We start from the raw sequence: 10,857 nt of genomic DNA, 5'->3' as shown, positions 1-10,857 counted from the left end.
AAAGATAGAGTTGCTAACTTTTAATTTGCCCAGAAAGAATGTTATGATTACTCTTATTTATAGCTATTGTTCCCATAGTTACATTTCCCTTCCAGAAAGTCAGAAGATCACAATTCAAAAACAAAGGATTGCTCTTCCAATGGAATAATAGCTGGTAACCTTACTTTGGACGCATGTTCTACATTGTCTCAGATGAGAGAGCTATGTCTGAGAGTCACTCTGCTTCTGACTATGTAGTTCCCAGAAGCAATCTTTTACAACTGTATCAGGAAGGGCACAGTTAAAGTCAATCTATTAAATGAATAGCTCATGCTTAACACGTAGGCCTTTAGCTTCAATTGTGCGTGTGTGCTCATGTGCACCAGTGCACATGCATATACACCTGTTTCCATGCATGTGGAAGCTAGAGGATAATCCAGGGTGTCATTCCCCAGGAGTCAGCTATCTGTTTGAGACAGGGTCTTTTACAGGTCTGGAACTCACCAAGTGGAATAGACTGGTTGACTAGTGTGTCCTAGGCACCTCTGTTTCTGTCCCCCAACGATGAATCTACAAGAGGTGGCTACCATACCTGGCCTTTTGTATATTTGGTTTTTTAAAAACATGGACCCAGGGGATCAAACCCAGGACCTCAGGCTTGTGCTTGCACTTTACCAACTGAGCTGTCCCCTCAGTTCCTTGATTTTTATAGAAGTTGCTAATTAGTGTTTCTATTCCTAAAATGTATTAAAAAGTCATTGTATTAAACAAGATCTCCCATACTCATGGATGGTCAGGATTAATATAGTAAAAATGGCTATATTGCTGAAAGCAATCTACAGATTCAATGCAATCCCCATCAAAATTCCAACTCAATTCTTCACAGAGTTAGAAAGGGCAATTTACAAATTCATCTGGAATAACAAAAAACCTAGGATAGCAAAAACTATTCTCAACAATAAAAGAACCTCTGGGGGAATCACCATCCCTGACCTCAAGCTGTACTACAGAGCAATTGTGATAAAAACTGCATGGTATGGATACAATGACAGACAGGTAGATCAATGGAATAGAATTGAAGACCCAGAAATGAACCCACCCGCCTGTGGTCACTTGGTCTTTGATGAAGAACCTAAAACCACCCAGTGGAAAAAATACAGCATTTTCAACACATGGTGCTGGCTCAACTGGCAGTTAGCATGTAGAAGAATGTGAATTGATCCTTTTTTTTTTTTTTTTTGGTTTTTCGAGACAGGGTTTCTCTGTGTAGCCCTGGCTGTCCTGGAACTCACTTTGTAGACCAGGCTGGCCTCGAACTCAGAAATCCGCCTGCCTCTGCCTCCCGAGTGCTGGGATTAAAGGCGTGCGCCACCACGCCCGGCGAATTGATCCATTTTTATCTCCTTGTACAAAACTGAAGTATAAGTGAATCAAAGAACTCCACATAAAACCAGAGACACTGAAACTTATAGAGGAGAAAGTGGGAAAGAGCCTCAAAGATATGGGCACAGAGGAAAATTTCCTGAACAGAACACCAATGGTGTGTACTGTAAGGTCAAGAAATGACAAATGGGACCTCATAAAATTGCAAAGCTTCTGTAAGGCAAAAGACACTGTCAATAAGACAAAAAGGCAACCAACAGATTGGGAAAGGATCTTTACCAATCCTAAATCCAATAGAGGGCTAATATCCAATATATACAAAGAACTCAAGAAGTTAGACTCCAGAGAACCAAATAACCCTATTAAAAATGGGGTACAGAGCTAAACAAAGAATTCTCAACTGAGGAATACCTAATGTCTGAGAAGAACCTAAAAAGATGTTCAACATCCTTAGTCATCAGGGAAATGCAAATCAAAACAACCCTGAGATTCTACCTCACACCAATCAGAATGGCTAAGATAAAAAATTCAGGTGGCAGCAGATGCTGGAGAGAATGTGGAGAAAGATGAATATGCCTCCATTGCTGGTGTGATTGCAAGCTGGTACAAACACTCTAGAAATCAGTTTGGCGGTTCCTCAGAAAATTGTACATAGTACTACCAGAAGATCCAGCAATACCTCTCCTGGGCATATACCCAGAAGATGCTCCAACATGTAATAAGGACACATGCTCCACTATGTTCATAGAAGCTTTATTTATAATAGCCAGAAGCTGGAAAGAACCCAGATGTCCTTCAACAGAGGAATGGATGCAGAAAATGTGGTACATTTACACAATGGAGTACTACTCAGCTATTAAAAACAATGAATTCATGAAATTCTTAGACAAATGGATGGATCCGGAGTATATCATCCTGAGTGAGGTAACCCAGTCACAAAAGAACACACATGATATGCACTCACTGATAAGTGGATATTAACCCAGAAGCTCAGAATACCCAAGATACAATTTGCAAAACACATGAAACTCAAGAAGAAGGAAGACCAAAGTGTGGGTACTTTGATCCTTCTTAGAATGGGGAACAAAATACCCATGTAAGGAGTTACAGAGACAAAGTGTGGAGTGAAGACTGAAGGAAGGACCATCCAGAGACTGTCCCAACTGGGGATCCATCCCTTAAACAACCACCAAACCCAGACAGATGCCAACAAGATCATGCTGACAGGAGCCTGATATAGCTGTCTCCTGAGAGGCTCTGCCAGTGCCTGATAAATACAGAAGTGAATGCTCACAGCCATCCATCTATTGGACTGAGCACAGGGTCCCCAATGAAGGAGCTAGAGAAAGAACCCAAGGAGCTGAAGGGGTTTGCAGCCCCATAGGAGGGACAACAATATAAACTAACTAGTACCTCCAGAGCTCCTGGGACTAAACCACCAACCAAAGAAAAAACATGGTGGAACTCATGGCTCTAGCTGCATATGTAGCAGAGGATGGCCTAGTCGGTCATCAATGAGAGGAGAGGCCCTTGGTCCTGTGAAGGTTCTATGCCTCAGTGTAGGGGAACACCAAGGTTAGGAAGCAGGAGTGGGTGGGTTGGTGGGGGGGGGCAGGGGTATTTTGGAGGGGAAACTAGGAAAGGGGATAACATTTGAAATGTAAATAAAGAAAATATCAATTAAAAAGTTGCTGATTAGCATTTCTGTTCCTGGCATTTATTAAAGAGTCATCATATGAAGCAAGAGCTACATTCTGTCAATCATTTCCTTAAGGCAGCGCCTGACCTTTGAGGTTTCAATGCCCCATTTAGTAGTGTTTGGACATTGGCCTGAACCAGGAGCTTGCAGTCTAGAAACCCTGAAGAAGAAAACACGGAAGTCTTACTGTCTCAACCAGAACTGTTCATTGAATGTTTATCTTGGTCTTAAACATAGACACACATAGAATTTATGATGTCATTGGATTCTGATTGAGTAAGTGGAGAGACTCCACTTGTGGTCTTGGCTGCTCACAAAGTCCCTGACCAAGCAAGGAGTCTGAATGACTGAAAAGATGGATAAAAGGCCCTTGTAAAATTGCCACAAAAATCAGATGAACCTGTTTATCACACAGTAATAAATTATAATCAGTGGATAGTGCGTGGCATTTATGGGGGGTAATTCTAGAAGAAAAATATAGGAAATACAAAAAAAAACAAAACAAAACAAAAAAAAACAACCAAAATGATCAACAGTCAGGAACTGAGTGTTGGACACAAACCCAGTTACATGGTGAAACCCTTTCTAGCAAAAAGAAAATAAAACAAAGAAAGGCTGGAATGAGATATCCCATAATCTACTTTATTTATGGAGGCTAATAACTATGGGAGACATATGTGTTATTCGCCCGAGACCAACAAGCATGCACCTTTTCTGCTCATGCCATTAGTAGTCAGAGACAGGATTCTTTCACTGCCAATTTCTGTTGAACTCTCCAACACACAAAAGACAAAAGTCACATTTTCAGCATTTGATCCAAAGTAAAATGAGATAATTGGTCTTCTGATTATTTTCCCCAGTTCTCTTAATTATATCTCTTTAATGATACTGACTCTGTGTTTCGTATTAAGCTGGACCTGACACATGTGGAGCCTCTATTCTATGCCAAGCAGTGTGTTTAATAATTACAAACCCTATGCTGTGAGGGCTCTTATCACTCTTATTTCATTGATTAAGATGCTAGGATATGGCAAGGTTAACTTGCCAAGTTTATACCATCAGCAAGGAGATTCAGAATTTGAACTCAGCACCTTTCCCTAGGTTTCCTGCTAAATAAATTGCCTTTCTCTGGATTTAGATCACTAGAACTATATACCCTGACTTCTGAGTTATAATCTCTAGGAATAGGACCTAACATCTCAGATTTTAAGTGGACTTTTCAGATGCTGCGTCAACCTCAACTCAAACCAGAGAAAAAGTCACTCATGAAGCCTGAAATAGAGACGTGTGGGAGGGCAGAGACTGGCTCACTCGGAGAACACAGAGAGGCAGGAAGAAATTGCTGGTGAGTTTAAGCAAACAAGTACTGATTGAGCCAAGCAGCAGCCTGCACTGTGGAGGAGGCCATAGCGAGCACCTTCAGCGCCTGGAAGGTGATTGGCCCTTTGAGGGTCGTGGCTTCCATTGCCCTTGTCTGCACATGCTCCTCATGGTTCTTTGCCTAGAGAATACTTTAAAACCAATTAGGGATTGATCTGGTAAAATGGAAGTGCTAAGAGAGGATTTATATAAAGGGCACATAGAATATAGCTCAGAGGTAAAGCCTTTGGCAGCATATAAAGAACATAGCAGGCATTGTCAGCCATATACGAAAGGAAAAGTAGCTGTGTTGCTCTGAATTTGCTCCCCGGGAGAGAGGAATGGCTCCGCTGTGCATCGTCAGGTCCTGCTCTCTGGTTCCTAGTGAGCTCAGCTGTGTTTCTGGCTTCCCTCTGCAGCCCTGCTCTGATGTGTATTGGTCAGTCCTTGTCCTCATTTCTGTCTCAACTTTGCAAGTCCTTTAGAGTCTTTTATACACCATTGTCCAATCCAAGATCTCTATGTCCCAATTTCACATTCCCAGCTACGAGAATCTGATTGGCTCTGCCCAGTCTGTGCTGGTTCTCATCTGAACAGGCTCTAGTTAGCTCATTCGAGCCTTCATGGAAACCAGAGAAAACAGGGTCAGTTAGGCTCCCTTTTCAATGGTATGACAGATGGAGGCAATCTTAAAGGACACAATTTGTATCTCCAAATATGCTCAGTATATTCGATGTAATTCATTATTATACTGTCCCCATTATATTATATACACTGTTACTGCCTTGTTTGTTACCTGTAGCTTTTGCATTTTTCCTAGTTAAATAGACTTTTAGCATGACTTACCTATAAAAAGGAATTTATACAAGTTTCTATATTTTAGTAGACAGCAATATGTATTATCATTAACATAAGCTCTTTTTTGTAGCTTCTGTCGCTGAAAACATTTGTATGTGTGTGGTCAGACTGAATTCTCAGTAGGGAAAGTGTAGGTGGGATTTCACATCAGGATGTGTGGAATCACCTTTAGACTAAGGCTAATGCCCAGGCCATGGATTTATGGTGTGTGTGTATCTCTCTGCATGTGTATATGTGAGTGCGTGTGTATTTGTGCATGTCTGTGTGTATGTATGAATGTGTGCATGAGTGTACGTGTACATGTGTTCACCTGTGCCTGTGTTTATGCATGTTCAAGTTTGTGTGTATATATGTATGTGTGTGTGCGAGTGTGCAGGTGTGTTAATGTGTATACATGTGTCTGTGCGTGTATGTGTATTTTCATGAAATGTTCATGAGTGTGATAAAAAAATAGTTTATTTTGGAGCCAAATGTGAATGATTATTTCCCAGGAACACGGAATCAGGTTACTACAAATTCCATGTTCCAATGCAGAAGCAGTTTTATGAACTTTTTATAGGAGCAGAACAAATAAAAAAATCATAGATCAAAATACCTTTAAAATGCACTGGTGTGCGAACATCGGAGATACGGATTATAGTCTCAGCATAGACCTTGTCCTAGCCCTTTGACTGGAGGAAACTAAGATTCATTGATCCACTCTAAAAGGTTTCTGTCTGTTAGCCACAGGATGTTAGACCTGAACCAGGGGTGGGCAAGAAATGGCTATTTAGGCGGTTAAGGATGGCCCAAGATAAGTTGTAATTAGATAAACCCAACCTCTCTATACCACTGAAGTTCACCAGGCAGCCGGCGTTTGCAGACACAACTTCCTCCCGGGAATTTTTGCTCGCTGCGTGCATACACGTGTGGATGCACGTGGATGTCAGAGGATACTTGGAGTCTGTCCTCTCTTGCAGTCTTGTAGCATCCAGGAATCAAATTCAGGTCAAACTCTTGTGCACAAAAGTCCCTACCTACTGAGCCATCACTTCATTATTTTTGGGACAGGACCTCTCTCTGACACTGGCCCTTTGGCTAGACTGGCTAGCCAGGCAAGCCCAGGGCTCCTTCTGTTTCTGCCTCCTCAGTGCTGGGATGATAGCTGTGTAAGCCTGCATGCCTGACTATTCACGGCAGTGCTGAAGATCCCAATGCAGGTCTCTAGGCTTAGATGACAAAGGCTTTGTTTACTGAGCCTCATCTCTAGCCCTAGACTTCCCTGCTAAAAGTACAGTTCCAATTCATTGTTATTATATTCATTTCTTAAGTGTTTTTTTTTTTAAATAGATTTTTTTCTCTGAAGTCCAGATTGGCCTCAAATTCGGTGAGTGACTCAGGCTACCCAACACATCTTTGGCAATTCTCCTGTCTCAGCTTCCTGAATTCTGGCATTATAGATGTGAGTCACCTGTCTGGCTATGCATTTTTTAAAAAAGATTTATTTATTTATTTATTTATTTATTTATTTATTTATTTATTTATTTAATGTATATGAGTACAGTGTAGCTGTACAGATGGTTGTGAGCCTTCATGTGGTTGCTGGGAATTGAATTTAGGACCTTTGCTCGCTCTTGTCAACCCTGCTCACTCCAGCCCTGTTTGCTCCAGCCCAAAGATTTATTTATTATTATAAATAAGTACACTGTAGCTGTCTTCAGACACACCAGAAGAGGGCATCAGATCTCATTACGGATGGTTGTGAGCCACCACCTGGTTGCTGGGATTTGAACTCAGGACCTTCGGAAGAACAGTCAGTGTTCTTAACCGCTGAGTCATCTCTCCAGCCCCTGGCTATGCATTTTCAATATGTACTGAAGTTGGTCCTTGAAGTCAGAGGAAGACATTTGTTTTCTGTTTTCACCGGTGTTTTGTTTGGTGCATGGCATGGAGGAATTCTGATTGTTTGACCCGTATCTGAAGACTTAGTTCTGGGCTGATGTGCTAGATCTGCAGATCTGCAGGCAAAGCTCTAAGCCATCAAATGTCAGCAAAATGATCCAAAACTTGGAAACAAATTAGAAAGTTGAGCCGACATGCCTTCAGGCAGGGTGTCACAGTTCACTTAGGGTGTTCCATTTGATTCCATTGGACCAATTGGCTATTGATCAAGGTGTTTTGAAACACTGCAAGAATAAAGACAAAATGTTTGAAAACTAATAGGAATAAAAATAATTCATTTAAAAATTAATGTTTAATTAGTTTACAAACTAGCAGGTTTCCTGTGGTGTTTCCATAGCTACTGAGTTTTGATTAACCCTCCCTTACCCTCATAATTAATTTTCATAAGCAATGCAATTGAAATTGACCTTTGTTAGGTGAAGAATACAAGCCACTGCAAGCCACATTCTCACTTAAGCTAGCTTAATATCTGTCTGGTTACTCATGAGGAAGTAATTAGGAGTAAAATATTTGCTACAATTTCATTTTTATTTACACAGGAGTTGTGTGAGCTTTAAAGAAATAATGGACACCCTGAAGCAGAGGCACAAAGATTTGTGAGAGCATAAAGTGACACCAACATACTTGATGTCACAGGAGGAAAGAGTTTACATTGGAAGTAATTATTTAGAAATGGGAAATGCTCATACAACTTCATAGAAGCAGGCAATACACCCACACAGACAAAATAAAAATACCCCAAATAAGGAAATGCTAGCATAACTTCCATATACACACATGCCAATCTCTCTTCCTTATACACACACACACACACACACACACACACTGTTTTTATCTATCTATCTATCTATTTATTTATTTTTTATAATTCAGAAGAATCCTCCTCTCCTTTCCCTTCTTCTCATTGAAAATTCACGTGACTTAAAGTTAATTCATGGGAAACAAACAGGTCGGGGCATTTAGCACACTCGCACTGTTGGATAGCCATTGTCTCTATCTGGCTCCAATGCACTTTCGGTTCTACGTAAGGAGCCCTGCTCTGGTTAAGCAGCTGCGGCCCAGGCTTCCTTACCCAAGTGCCTGACCACGACCAATTTGCTTCCTATCCCTACAGATTTTCCTATCTTGGAAATGTCATATGAACAAAATCGTACATGTGACTTTTTTTCCTGTCTGATTTTACTAATCTATTTCATCTTTTTTTTTTTTTTTTTTTTTTTTTTTTGAGATAGAATCTCATGTAGCCCAGGCTAGCTTTAAATTTTCTATGTAGTTGTGGACAGCATTGAACATCTAGTCTTTGTGTCTCATCTTTCCAAGTGCTGAGATTACAGACATGAGTCACTACTCCTGCCTTAGCTTTTTTTTTTTTTTTAAAGATTTATTTATTTATTATTATATATGAGTGTACCTTAGCTGTCTTTAGACACACCAGAAGAGGGCGTCAGATCTCATTACAGATGGTTGTGAGCCACCATGTGGTTGCTGGGATTTGAACTCAGGACCTCTGGAAGAGCAGTCAGTGCTCTTAACCACTGAGCCATCTCTCCAGCCCAGCTTTTTTTTTTTTTTTTTTAAATTGAAGCCAATCAAAATTTGAAGGTTCACCCATGCATGTGTGAGCAACCCTATACAGTATTTCAACTGAGTAATGTTCTTTTGTATGTTTATAGTATGTTTTATTTAATCCACTTATCCATAGGTGGACAATTTTTTAAAAAGCTCACTAAGAACAAGGTCCCCTAAATCAACTGAGCAAAGCTTGCATGAACTCAGGATGAAGCCACAGCACAGGGCCTGTGCAGGTCTGCACCAGGCCCTCTGTGCACAGATGAAACTAAACTCAGTTTAGTTTTCATTATGGCATTGCTGAGTTTGTGGATGAGTTGGTCTCTGACCCCAGTGCCTTCCCTTGGGACCCATTTCCTTTTGTGGGTTTGCCTTGTCCAACTTTGATGTGATGACTTTTATTTTGTCTTATTATATTTTATTTTGTTGTTATCTCTTAGAAGCCTGTTTTGTTTTTTTGTTTTTTTTTTTTTTTTTTTTTTTTTCTGACCTGAAACAGAAAGGGAGTGGATCTGACTGGCAGGGGAAGAAACTGTAATCAGGATATATTGTATGAGGAAAATAATCGCTTTTTAATAAAAGGGGGAAATGTTTAATGAAAAAAAAAACCCTTTCCTGTATCCTTTTAAATGACCTTGCTTCACAGGGGAAAGAGTTAATGACCTTTGGGACAAGTCTGTATAAACAAGCTGGCAGAAGTCACAGGGAGGAAGGAGTAAAGCTGAGGCCTTTGACACTGCCAGGTTTTGTTTGTTTGTTTTGTTAACTGCTGATGCAGGAGCATGCAGCATCTACCTTTACCAGAAATGGAACCCGAGATCCAGACCTCGCCATACTTCTTGTTTCTGCTATGAATTCTTCCATGCAAGAGAGAACAGCATTTCTTCACTTCTCACTTCCCTCTGTCCCTATGGTGTTAGGAAATCCAGCCTCTGACTGTGCTGTTCCGTCCCGCCGCAGAGCTTGGTTACTTTGGAGATCTCCATAACACAATAATATCACAACACTTGTTTAATTGCATGAGTGACTTCTTTTTTCCTCACCAACTAGCGGAACCTAGCAAGGTCCTTTTGCTCTCTCAGTCTATAATCAAATTAACTTGTTCTTCTCAATTTAAAATTACATCCTGCTTAAGCCCCATCCCAGCAAAACCAGTTTGTTTCTCTAGAGGCCTAACATAGCCTGCTGTCTTTTCATTAGATCAAGACTAACTCAGCGACTAATTCCAACTTTTGCTCAATTCTAATATTTTATCAATGTTCCCACCCTCTAATCCCATAGCTGCTATCTGGACTTCCCCATAAGTTATAATATTTTGTTCTCGATGCTTCAGGAAGGTATGCAAATCCTGAACTCCCCATGTGACTTGGATTAGTAAACATTTCTTTTTCTCTTGAGACAGCGTCTCACTGTGTAGCTCTGGCTGGCATGGAACTTGCTTTGTAGACCAGGCTGGCTTCAAACTCATAGAGATCCACCTGTTTCTGTCTTTCTAGTGCTGGGATTAAAGGTGTGAGCCAACATGCCTGACAGTAAATATGTCTTAAGTTCCTGCTGTGTAACAAGAATTATGCCAGGCCTTAGGAGGGAAAAAACAAACAAACAAACAAACAAACAAACAAACACTAACAGGGAGAATCAGCTTTAACTGATAGACAAAAACATAGTGCCATGAACCAAACAAGTTAGACTGGGTATGGTGATGCCCATCTACAATCCTTACACTTAGGAGTCAGAGGCAGGAGGATCAGTTCATGGTGATGCTTGGCTACACTGAGGATGAGACTAACCTAAGCCACATGAGCCCTTGTGTTAAACAATCAGAAACATACTAATGACGAGGAGGACAGTGTAATGGTGGCTGAGGAGATGACTCAGCAGATAAAGGCACTTGTTGCCAAACCTGATGACCTGAGTTTGATCACTGAGACCCACAAGAAGGAAGAAGAAAACTGTCTCCCCCAAAGTTGTCCTTTCCACACCTGCTCCATGGCACATGCACACACACACACACACACACACACACACACACACACACACACACACAAATAAATAAGGAAATGTAATAA

This window comes from Mus caroli, chromosome 9 (genome assembly GCF_900094665.2).
Source record: "Mus caroli chromosome 9, CAROLI_EIJ_v1.1, whole genome shotgun sequence".
In the NCBI taxonomy this organism is placed as follows: Eukaryota; Metazoa; Chordata; class Mammalia; order Rodentia; family Muridae; genus Mus; species Mus caroli.
This window is presented reverse-complemented; position numbering follows the sequence as displayed.